Below are 12,028 nucleotides of genomic sequence, written 5' to 3'. Positions count from 1 at the left end.
CATAGGAACCTGGAATGTTAGGTCCATGAATCAAGGCAAATTGGAAGTAGTCAAACAGGAGATGGCAAGAGTGAACATCGACCTACTAGGAATCAGCAAACTAAAATGGAGTGGAATGGGTGAATTTAACTCAGATGACCATTATATCTACTACTGTGGGTAGGAATCTCTTAGAAGAAATGTAGTAGCCATCATAGTCAACAAAAGAGTCCGAAATGCAGTACTTGGATGCAATCTCAAAAACGACAGAATGATCTGTTTGTTTCCAAGGCAAACCATTCAATATCACAGTAATCCAAGTCTATGCCCCAACCAGTAATGCTGAAGAAGCTGAAGTGGAACGGTTCTATGAAGACCTACAAGACCTTTTATTTATTTTTTTTTTTCTAATTTTATTTTATTTTTAATCTTTACATAATTGTATTAGTACAAGACCTTTTAGAACTAACACCCAAAAAAGATGTCCTTTTCATTATAGGGGACTGGAATGCAAAAGTAGGAAGTCAATAAACACCTGGAGTAACAGGCAAATTTGGCCTTGGAGTACAGAATGAAGCAGGGCAAAGACTAATAGAGTTTTGCCAAGAGAACACACTGGTCATAACAAACACCCTCTTCCAACAACACAAGAGAAGACTCTACACATGGACATCACCACATGGTCACACTGAAATCAGATTGATTATATTCTTTGCAGCCAAAGATGGAAAAGCTGTATACAGTCACCAAAAACAAGACTGGGAGCTGACTGTGGCTCAGATCATGAACTCCTTATTGCCAAATTCAGACTGAAATTGAAGAAAGTAGGGAAAACCACTAGACCATTCAGGTATGGCCTAAATCAAATCCCTTATGATTATACAGTGGAAGTGAGAAATAGATTTAAGGGACTAGATCTGATAGACACAGTGCTTGTCATGCTAGTAGACAGATAAAGAAGTTATCATATAGGGCATGGTGGAGGGGTCAACTCTGATTGTCATGAAGAGCTGGTGTGGGGCTGTCCAAGAAAGAATACGTATAGAACTCAGGGATTTTACTGCAGCATATCTTAGTACTTGGATGTCCAATGATAACTGTAAGCAGTCTGTTATAGCAACCTTGGCCCGATAAAGTTAACCCAACTGATGGTTCATAGCCCTCGGGAATAAAAACCTGAGTCACCACCAGGCAACAACCCAGACTTGCTGAAGTGCCAGCCAAGCATGGGGGAAATTAGACTGGGTGGAGAGAGATGATGAATATTAATTATGACCCTGAGCCCGGTTACCGCAGTGGGCACTGCAGTTTATCCTCCTAAGCCTTGTAGCAGATTTCTCTTGCACACTCCCTCCTGTCCTCTCAACTAGTGTTTACTTCAGTCCTGCTGCAGCAACCAGCTGGGTGGTGACGCCATCGGGCAGTAATGCCCTTTGGTTGTTTAGCAGGCCTCTCCTTTTCTGCACCTGGGCTTCATTGCCACTCCTGGCCAAGGTGTCACCTGGGGCCTACTCAGCCATCCTACATGCAAGCAAATCTGGAAAAGTAGGAGAAGTGACACCCTGCAAGACAACCCCTGTCCAGTGGGTAATGAAAGCCAGCGGATAAAAACTCCTTTCTTGGGAAGATAATTCTGAGTTATGGGAATTCCTTGGTGGTTAGGACTTTGTGCTTCTACTGCAGGGGACCCAGGTTCAATCCCTGGTCGGGAACTAAGATCCTGTAAGTAGGGCAGCACAGCCAAGAAAAAAGAAATTCTTAAGTATATTTTACATGGCTCTATGACTCTTCAGGGGACCTTAATGAGACTGAGCCCCAAATCAACCAATAATAGTGATCAAGCTCAGTAACTCAAAAACCAGTGCATTGGTTTTACCTGCTTCTCTATTTTACACTTCTTTGGCCCTCACTCATGTTCTCTACGGTTCAGAAGTATGCTGGTCAATGTTTTTTTCTGGCTTTCCAGCAAAAAAAAATTACCCTGGTTTGTAGCATTTGCCAGTTTCTATAGCTGGATAGGGACCTGCACAGTTGGTCCTTGGGAGCATGACCCCAAATAAACTGCTGCTGCTGCTGCTAAGTCACTTCAGTTGTGTCCGACTCTGTGAGACCCCATAGACAGTAGCCCACCAGGCTCCCCCATCCCTGGGATTCTCCAGGCAAGAACACTGGAGTGGGTTGCCATTTCCTTCTCCAATGCATGAAAGTGAGAAGTGAAAGTGAAGTTGCTCAGTCGTGTCCGACTCTTAGCGATCCCATGGACTGCAGCCCACCAGGCTCCTCCGTCCATGGGATTTTCCAGGCAAGAGTACTGGAGTGGGGTGCCATTGCCTTCTCCGCCCAAATAAACTACCTGCATACAAATCTTTGTCTCAGAAGACAAAGGTGGCTCCAGAAGGATGAAGAGTTACCTACCTGTCTGAGCCAACAGGCAGAGAACAGTTGGTACACTGACATGAGCCATGAATACTAATAAGACAACATATTAAAATAAGATTGGAGAGAGAAGAGTTCTATTAACTAACAAATTGGTGGTAGGAAAAGTGGCAGGGGGTAAGAATTTGAGGATACTCAGAAGTTTCTAGCCTTTGATGCTGGATAGACAGTAATGCCATTTCCAGACACAGAGAATATAGGGCAATGGCGAGTTCAGCTTTGTATCTAATAAATGTAAGAGTGTTTAAAGATATTCAACTAGATTTAGCTGGTGAGAAGCACATGTGTGAAGCTTAGGAAAGAGCTAAGGGTGTGGAAGCTGTGCACAGTATTATTTTGAAATGTTATTGTTGATAATTACTTGTTGTTCCTGGAATATCCTGCCTCCCCCTCCCTCCCCCAACAGTGGGGAGGGAGCCCTCCCCCAACAGCAGCAGTGAGGCGTGCTTTCAGTATTTACTGCCCCCAGGGGAGGGCTGTTACTACAGAAATGAAAAGAAAAAGATGAGTCAATGTTCAGTTTATAAGTTTCAAAATAGAGCTTTGAATCTCTTAGTAGGAAAAAAAAAAATAGCCTGAGAAAAAAAGGTTTTTTGAGTCTCAAAAGCATGGAGTTTCAGTACCAATAGCTGGAAGTAATGCCATTAGTGCCCAATATTGGTAGAAAAAAATGATGATAAAAGAGCCAGTTTTCCTAACCTGAAGAGAAAGTTGGTGATAAAAACGAGATATAGATATAGAGTGTCTCTGAGAAAGGACCGTTTCCCTGGCTTGCATCCTCACTGCTGAGCTATCTGTGGAAGCAAGGATAGAATTTCCTAGTAATGGTAGAGACTGAGAGGAAATGTGTGCCCCACTTCCTGTCAGGACCCCTGTGGGATGGTCTCCCAGGCAGTTCTCCTCGGGGAGCACAGCCTGGCAGCAAACAATAGCTGTAGTAGAAACGATGATAGCGTGTGATCTGAAAATATGCTGGAGTCCAGCCGCCAAGATTTGTCTCTCTAAAGTAGTAGGGGATAGCACGCAAAAGTTTCCACAACCCTAAAAGAGGGTGGAAAGTGACTGCTAGAGGGCTAGTGAACCAGAAGAGCCCTGAGAGCTGGGACAAGAGCCAGGAATGATGGGTGACCAGACACCAGCTAGAATTACAATACAGAGGGACAGCATGAGAAAAACCAGACACACTCCTGCATGGCCACGGCCACACGGAAGCTCCTCATACTTAGATTCCACTCGTGAGAAAATGAGGAGAAAAGAAAAATAATTATTTGATTGAGTTAAAACCTTGAAAAGATTGGAGAAATCTGGAATGACTATATCTTTACACCTAAAATTTATTATAACTAATTACTGTAACTTAACCAAAATTTCTGCTAGATGGCATATTGAAAGGCAGAGATGTTACTTTGCCAACAAAGGTCCGTCTAGTTAAGGCTATGGTTTTTCCAATAGTCATGTATGGATGTGAGAGTTGGACTGTGAAGAAAGCTGAGCGCCGAAGAATTGATGCTTTTGAACTGTGGTGCTGGAGAAGACTCTTGAGAGTCCCTTGGACTGCAAGGACATACAACCAGTCCATTCTGAAGGAGATCAGTCCTGGTTGTTCATTGGAAGGAATGATGCTGAGCTGAAACTCCCAGTACTTTGGCCACCTTGTGCGAAGAGTTGACTCATTGGAAAAGATTCTGATGCTGGGAGGGATTGGAGGCAGGAGGAGAAGGGGACGACAGAGGATGAGATGGCTGGATGGCATCACCGACTTGATGGACGTGAGTTTGAGTGAACTCTGGGAGTTGGTGATGGACAGGAAGGCCTGGCATGCTGCAATTCATGGGATCACAAAGAGTCGGACACGACTGAGCGACTGAACTGAACTGAACTGAACCAAAATTTACCACAGTAGAAGATGAAAAGACAATAGAAAGTGTTAGTCACTCAGTCGTGTCTGATTCTTTGCAACCCCATGAACTGTAGCCCGCCAATCTCCTCTGTCCATGGGATTTTCTAGGCAAGAATGCTAGAGTGAGTTGCCATGCTCTCCTCCAGGGGATCTTCCTCACCCAGGGATTGAACCCAGGTCTCCTACATTACAGGCAGATTCTTTACCATCTGAGCCACCAGGGAAGTCACACACACACACACAAAAGATGCTCTCAAAAGATACAAGTAAGATACAGAATATGTTGTTCAGTAAAATCCAATGTTCATTTATGATCAATAATCTTAGTGAACTAGGAATAGAAGTGAGCTCCTTAACCAAATAAAGCCTTCAAAAAAAAGATAAACCCCAAATGAAAACAAAACCCAAAACCCTGAAGCAAGTATCATTCTCTTTAAAGCCAGGAATAAGACAATTACACCTGTTATCACCACGTCTATTTGTTAGACAGGACAGTAAGATAAGAAAAAGGAATGCAAGTTGAGAGAAATGGAAAGGAATAAGCAAAACTGTCCTTCAAAGATGCTAATAAATGCCTATGTGAAAGTGAAAATAATTATTTTAGATATAATGAAGTTGAAGAAGGTTGTTGAATACCAAAGTAAATATATAAAACTAAGTTCATTTCTGTACACCATCAATAAAGTATTAGGGTGTATAATAATATAAAAAGACACTACATTTACAAAAGCAAGGAAAACATAAAGTACGTTGGAATAAATGTGGCAAAATACATGCAAGACCATAGTGGAGAAAACTGTAAAACTTTTTGAAGGACATTAAGATTTAGTTAGTCTTTAAACTTTAGTTTTTAGAACTATTCAGATTTACAGAAAAACCGTGAAGACAGTACAGAGTGTTCCTATCCATGCTATAGTCAGTTTCTCCCGTTACTGCCATCTTATGTTAGTATATTTAGTACATTTGTTATAATTAATAAACAAATCTATTCAAAGAAAATATAAAATACGTCTCTGCCCACAGTTCCCAGCACAGAGCTCCTAAAACTCATGTTATTTCATAAGTGATAAGAACACTAGGAACATTTCTTGTTCTAATACTGATCTTTGATCTCTGTTTCAGACACAAAGCTCCTGAAAGCCTTGTGATTTCCTAATAGGAAATAGGGTAATAGGAGTATCTTTTGGAGAAGGAAATGGCAACCCACTCCAGTATTACCTGGAAAATCCCTCCAGTATTACCTGGAAATCCCTCCAGTATTACCTGGAAAATCCCATGGACAGAGGAGCCTGGCAGGCTACAGTCCATGCGGTCGCAAGAGTCGGATACAGCTTATCGACTAAAGAGAGGAGAGGAGTATCTTTTCTAATGATCCAACTCTGTGTGGGCTCCTGGATGAGGGCTGGGAGAAGGGAGAATGGCTGAATATGGAGTGAATGATACCATTACCAACTCAATGAACATGAACTTGAGCCAACTCCAGGAGAGAATGAAGGACAGAGGAGCCTGGTGTGCTGCAGGCCATGGGGTCACAAAGAGTCAGATACGACTTAGCAACTGAACAACAGCAGCAGCAATGCCTCCGTGGTGAAGCCGCCATAAAATTCCAAAAGCATGGGGTTTGAAGAACTTCCAGGTTTGTGAATGCATCTGTGCTGGGAGGAGTCCCAGCTCCACAGGAACAGAAGCGCTTGTGCTTGGGACCCTTCCAGACCTCTCTTCATCTGGCTATTCATCCGTATCCTTGATCATCTCCAATAATAAACTTGTTAAAGTAATGTTGCCCTAAATTCTGTGAGCTGCTCTAGCAAATTAGTCAAGCCCAAGGAGGGGGTCATTGGAATCTCATCCATAGCCAGTCCATCAAAAGCATGGGAGATTACCCGGGCTTGTGACAGGTGTCTGAGGTAAGGGAAGGAGAGTAGTCTTGAAAGACTGAACCTTAACCTGTGGAGGGGCTTCCCAGGTGGCACAGTAGTGAAATAATCCATCTGCCAATGCAAGAGACATGAGAGATGTGGCTTCAATCCCTGGGTCAGGAAGATCCCCTGAGAAGGAAATGTCAACCCTTTCTAGTATTCTTGCCTGGAAAATGCCTGGAGGGCTACTGTCCATGGGGTTGCAAAGAGTCAGACACAACTTAATGATGAGCATGCAAGCCTTGGTAACCTGTGGAATCTCTGGGTAGACAGTATCAGAATGAAGCTAAATTGTAGGACACCCAGCCAGTGTACAGGAATTGCCTCTTGGCAAGGGGGAGAACCTCTACACATTTGGTGAACAGCAGTGTCAGAAGTGACATTGCCTCTGTAAATGTCAAAGAGATACACAGGGGAGAAATGGAATAGGGAGAGACTGGATTTCCTTACACAGAAAGGAAGAAATAGGATTTTCCCTTTAATGTAATTGTGAACTAAAAGTTATACTTTCTTTAGGTTTTCTTTGTTCTTACCCACTGTTCTTTTTTTCTGTTCCAGGATCCTGTTTAGGATACCATATTACAATATTACATTTAGTCATCCTGTCTCTTTACGTTCCTCACAGCTGTAACTTTCCTTGTTTTTGATGGACCTTGGCTGTTTTCAGAAGTACTTACCAGGTACTTTGTAGATTGTCTATTGGAATTTGTCTGATGTTTTTCTCATGACTAGCCTGGGGTTACAGTTTTGGGCCTCAAAGAGGTAAAGCGCTACCTTCATCCCATTATATCAAGGGTGTGTGTGTGTGTGTGTGTGCGCACGCGTGCATGTGTGTGCATGTGCACACGCGCATGCACACACACACACGTGCAGTCACATCTCTTTGCCACTGCATTGACTATAGCCCGCCAGCCTCCTCTATCCGTGGAATTTTCCAGCCAAGAATTTTGAAGTGGGTTGCCATTTCCTACTGCAGGGGATCTTCCCAACCCAGGGATCGAACCCACGTCTCCTGTGTCTCCTGCATTGGCAGGCAGATTCCTTACCAATGTGCCACTTGGGAAGCCCATATCAAGGGTACATACTATCAACATCACTTATCACTACTGATGTTGACCTTGAACTCCTGGCTGAGGCAGTGTTTTTCATGTTTCTTCACTGTAACTTTCCTCAAACCTTTGGGAGAAAGTTACTAGGCTCATCCTACATGGTAGCAGTGGTAAGTCATGCTCCCTTTCCTTGAGGGTGGAGTAACTGCATAAACTATTTTGAATTCCACATAAATATTTGTCTGTTCTCACCCATTTATTTACTGAATCATTTATTTATATCAAAACAGACTCATGTATATTTATTTTATACTTTGGGTAATAATCCAATACTACTTTATTTTGTTGCTCAAATTGTTCCAGCTTTGGCCACTGAGAGATCTTTGACATACCCCATAATTGTGGGTTTGAATTTTTCAAGCACTTTACTTTCTGGCACTAAAGGATGCTCTCAGCTCATCTTGTGTATTCCCTGCCCTGGTCCTAGAATCAGCCCTTTCTCCAAGGTGACCTGGTTCCTTTCATTGGAGACATTTGTTTACTTTTAACCAGCACAATTTCATTTCTTTGGGAGGGAGGAGGGTTCAGGATGGGGAACACATGTATACCTGTAGAGGATTCATTTCGATATTTGGCAAAACTAATACAATTTTGTAAAGTTTAAAAATAAAATAAAATTTAAAAAAATTTTTTGAAGCAATCTCAAACTTACAGAAAGTTTGAAAGTATAAAGACATTTTTTTTTTCTTGTACCATTGGAGAGTACTTTGTCAGTTTGCTGTCCCATCACCTAATACCTTAGTGTGTACTTTTTATGAACATGATCATTCTCCTCTAGATCACCACAGTACAAACATCATAATCTGGCAATTAACATTCATAGATTATTACCATTTAATCCTCAGCTATACTCATGTTTCAGCCAATGTCCAAATAACATCTTTCCTAGCAATAGAATTCAGAATCATGAGTTGCCTATATGCCATGTCTCTGTGATTGTTAGTTTTATGTATTAACTTAGAGAGTGTTTTTTGTATATATATACACACACACACATATCCTATTGGTTCTCTTTCTTTGGAGAACCCCGATTAACACAACTGCTTTCATCTCTGTCATTCTGGAATAGTTCCTCAAATTTCTTTAACATCTATGTTCTTGACACTTCTGAAGATTCAGTTCAGTTCAGTCACTCAATCGTGTCCGACTCTTTGCAACCCCATGAATCGCAGCATGCCAGGCCTCCCTGTCTATCACCAACTCCCGGAGTTCACTCAAGCTCACGTCCATCGAGTCGGTGATGCCATCCAGCCATCTCATCCTCTGTCGTCCCCTTCTCCTCCTGCCCCCAGTCCCTCCCAGCATCAGGGTCTTTTCCAATGAGTCAACTCTTCACATGAGGTGGCCAAAGTACTGGAGTTTCAGCTTTAGCATCATTCCTTCCAAAGAAATCCCAGGGCTGATCTCCTTCAGAATGGACTGGTTGGATCTCCTTGCAGTCCAAGGGACTCTCATGAGTCTTCTCCAACATCACAGTTCAAAAGCATCAATTCTTTGGCGCTCAGCTTTCTTCACAGTCCAACTCTCACTCCATACATGACCACTGGAAAAACCATGGCCTTGACTAGATGGACCTTTGTGAAGATTACAGGGCAATTATTTTATATTATTTATATATTATTTATATATAATAATATTATATATAATATATATATTATATATAATATATATAATATATAATAATATAATAAATATATAATTATATATTTATTATTATTATGCCTTAAGCTGGATTTGTAAGATGTTTACTCATGATTAGATTCAGATTGGGCAGGAACAGCAGTGAAGCCACGCTCTGTACTTCTCATTGCTTCCTATCAGATTGTAAGATTTCTGTTTCATTCTAATACTGATGTTCACTTTGACCACTTAATTACATTGGTGTCTTTTAACTTTTCCCCTTATATAATTAATATGTATTTTATGGAAAGATACATTGAATTCTGTAAAAATCTTACTTGCCAAACTTGGAATTTAATCATCTATAATAATTTACATTGGTATGGACTCACAGTACTGGATTTAGTCATTGGATTATAATCTGTTGCTACCAATTTATTTTGGTGCTCAAGTTAGTCCATATTTGGCCAGTGGAAACCTCTTCAAGTTGGCTCCTATGTCCTTTTGACATGTCCCCACATTACTTTCATTACTTCCTGGCATAACAAGATGTCCCATAAAAAGACTTTCCGAACAAGACAGCATTGTTAATAATAGACAAAGCAATAGGGAAATGATCATTAAAAAAAGAAAGGGGAAAAAGGGATGCACTGCCTCTCATTGAAGTGTAAAGTCCAAACTCCTTGACATGGCATGGAAGAGAAACTTAAAGCAAGAAGCACTGTGCTGTATTTGGGTTTCAGTGGGGAAACTTTTAGGATTTACTTCATTAAAAAAAAAAAAGTATAATGGGATCAGACATTTAGCACCATAATTTCAAACTGACATTTTTGCCTTTGAATGTAATGTACCTTTGGGAAAATATTAGTAATATCACTGGTACTTCGTTTATCTTGAGTGATACAAATTTTGAACCATTATTAAATTTCAGAGACACCATGGTAATTTATCTAAACATCATGCTATAAACATTCAAAACAGCTAAATCATATAATAAAAGGTTTTATAAATTCAAGACAAAACCAGAAAACCTGAAATCATGCCAACATCCAATAACAGAAGAATAATTGAGATAGAGTCATCCAATGAAATATTACACAGCAATGAAAATAAATTAACTACCACAAACAGATCAGTGTGAATCCATCTCACAAATGGAATGGTAAGTAAAAGAATTCAAGTCACTTTATGATTGCATTTATGTAAAGAAGCAAAAATGAACAATGCATTATTTAGTAATACATACATCTGACGAAAAAATTTTAAAAAAAACAAGAAAATGGTAAACATAGAATTCAGAATAGTAGTTATCTTTTGGTGAGGGGAGAAAAGGCAATGTAATAGGAAGACATGAAAGAGGTGAAAAAAGTTTCTGGTAATGTTCTTTTTCTTACAGTGGGTGATGAGTATATTAGTATTCAATTGACTTTTATTTTTATAATCTTTGGTATGTACTCAAAATTTAGTTTAAAACGTTCCTACAAATTTGGACATGTTAGACAAAGTTCCTGTGTTGCTTAATATAGTAGTCACTAACCACAAGTGACTAAGTAATTAACAAGTTGCACCAGCCACATTTCAAGTGCTGAATAGCCATATAAGCTAGCAGCTAGAATGATGCTAAAGCTGAAATTCCAGTACTTTGGCCACTTCATGCAAAGAGTTGACTCATTGGAAAAGACTCTGATGCTGGGAGGGATTGGGGGCAGGAGGAGAAGGGGACAACAGAGGATGAGATGGCTGGATGGTATCACCGACTCGATGGACGTGAGTTTGAGTGAACTCCGGGAGTTGGTGATGGACAGGGAGGCCTGGCGTGCTGCGATTCATGGGGTCACAAGGGGTCGGACACGACTGAGCGACTGAACTGAACTGAACTAAACCACATTGGCAATGTAGATATAAAAGATTTCCTTCATTGCAGAAAGTTTTGTTGGACCATACTGGACATAATGACTGTCTCTGAAAACTTCTTTCCCACGCTTGGATTTTCCCTTCAAAGCTAGATTCCTGGAATCCAAGAGTAGAGGTGACCTGTGTCTTGGGTACCATCTTAAGTGGAAAGCTTTACAGAAATGCCCAGTATCCCCAGCTTATTCCATAGTGGAACAGCCACAGTACTGTATAAGTGATGCACAGGATAGGCTGGAGCACATCTCTGCAGCCACAGAATGATGTGGAAGGGCCAGAGGCAGATAAAAGAGGTCGGAGGACCTGAAGGGCTTTTCATCTTTGAGCCTAAAGTTCTACAGCCTGAATACCACAGACAGATGAGAGTGCTGGTTTCTCCATGGATGCTGGAGGGTGCTAGGGCAGAGACTGTTAATTCTCTTCCTAATCCTTCCCTCCCTAGCAAGAGAAGCTCAACAAGGCTTCCCAGGAAAAAAGAAAAAAGTCTCTTCCTGCCCTGTATTTAGACACATCCATGTGACTCAGATCTTCTCTCCGAGTTTGTGTAGAAGGTTTTGTTAGCCTTTCTGAAAAGTAGAACATGAGATCTGAACTCCAGTTTTCATTCCTTCCTCTGTCTTGTGGCCTAAAACATAGATGGAATGGTTAGAGCTTTTGCCTCTTTCTGGACTATGACAATAAGGGCCATACTTACAAATGGCAAAGAAGCTAGTTATAAAGTACCTGGATTTCTGATGCTTTTGTGGAGTAAAATAGCCATACTTATCCTGGCCTCTAGGCCTCCAAAGGCTTCCATGGTGGCTCAGTGGTAAAGAATCCACCTGCCAATGCAGGAGATGTGGGTTCAATCCCTAGGTCAAGAAGATCCCCTGGAGAAGGAAATGGCAACCCACTCCAATATTCTCACCTGGGAAAGCCCATGGACAGAGGAGCCTGGTGGGCTACAGTCCATGGGGTCACAAAAGAGTTGGACACGACTTAGAGACTGAACAACTTGACTTCCATATAAGGGAACAATATAACACGTATCTTTAAATCCTCCTAGTTAGGGTTACTAACAGCCAAATGTCATGGCAATGACAATGGCAAGGCATGAGGTAAAGGGAGTTTAGAGTGGAAGAAGAGAAAGAAAAAATAAACTCCGAAGATCTCAA

This window comes from Bos mutus, chromosome 10 (genome assembly GCF_027580195.1).
Source record: "Bos mutus isolate GX-2022 chromosome 10, NWIPB_WYAK_1.1, whole genome shotgun sequence".
In the NCBI taxonomy this organism is placed as follows: domain Eukaryota; kingdom Metazoa; phylum Chordata; class Mammalia; order Artiodactyla; family Bovidae; genus Bos; species Bos mutus.
Note: the sequence above shows the minus strand (reverse complement) of the source record.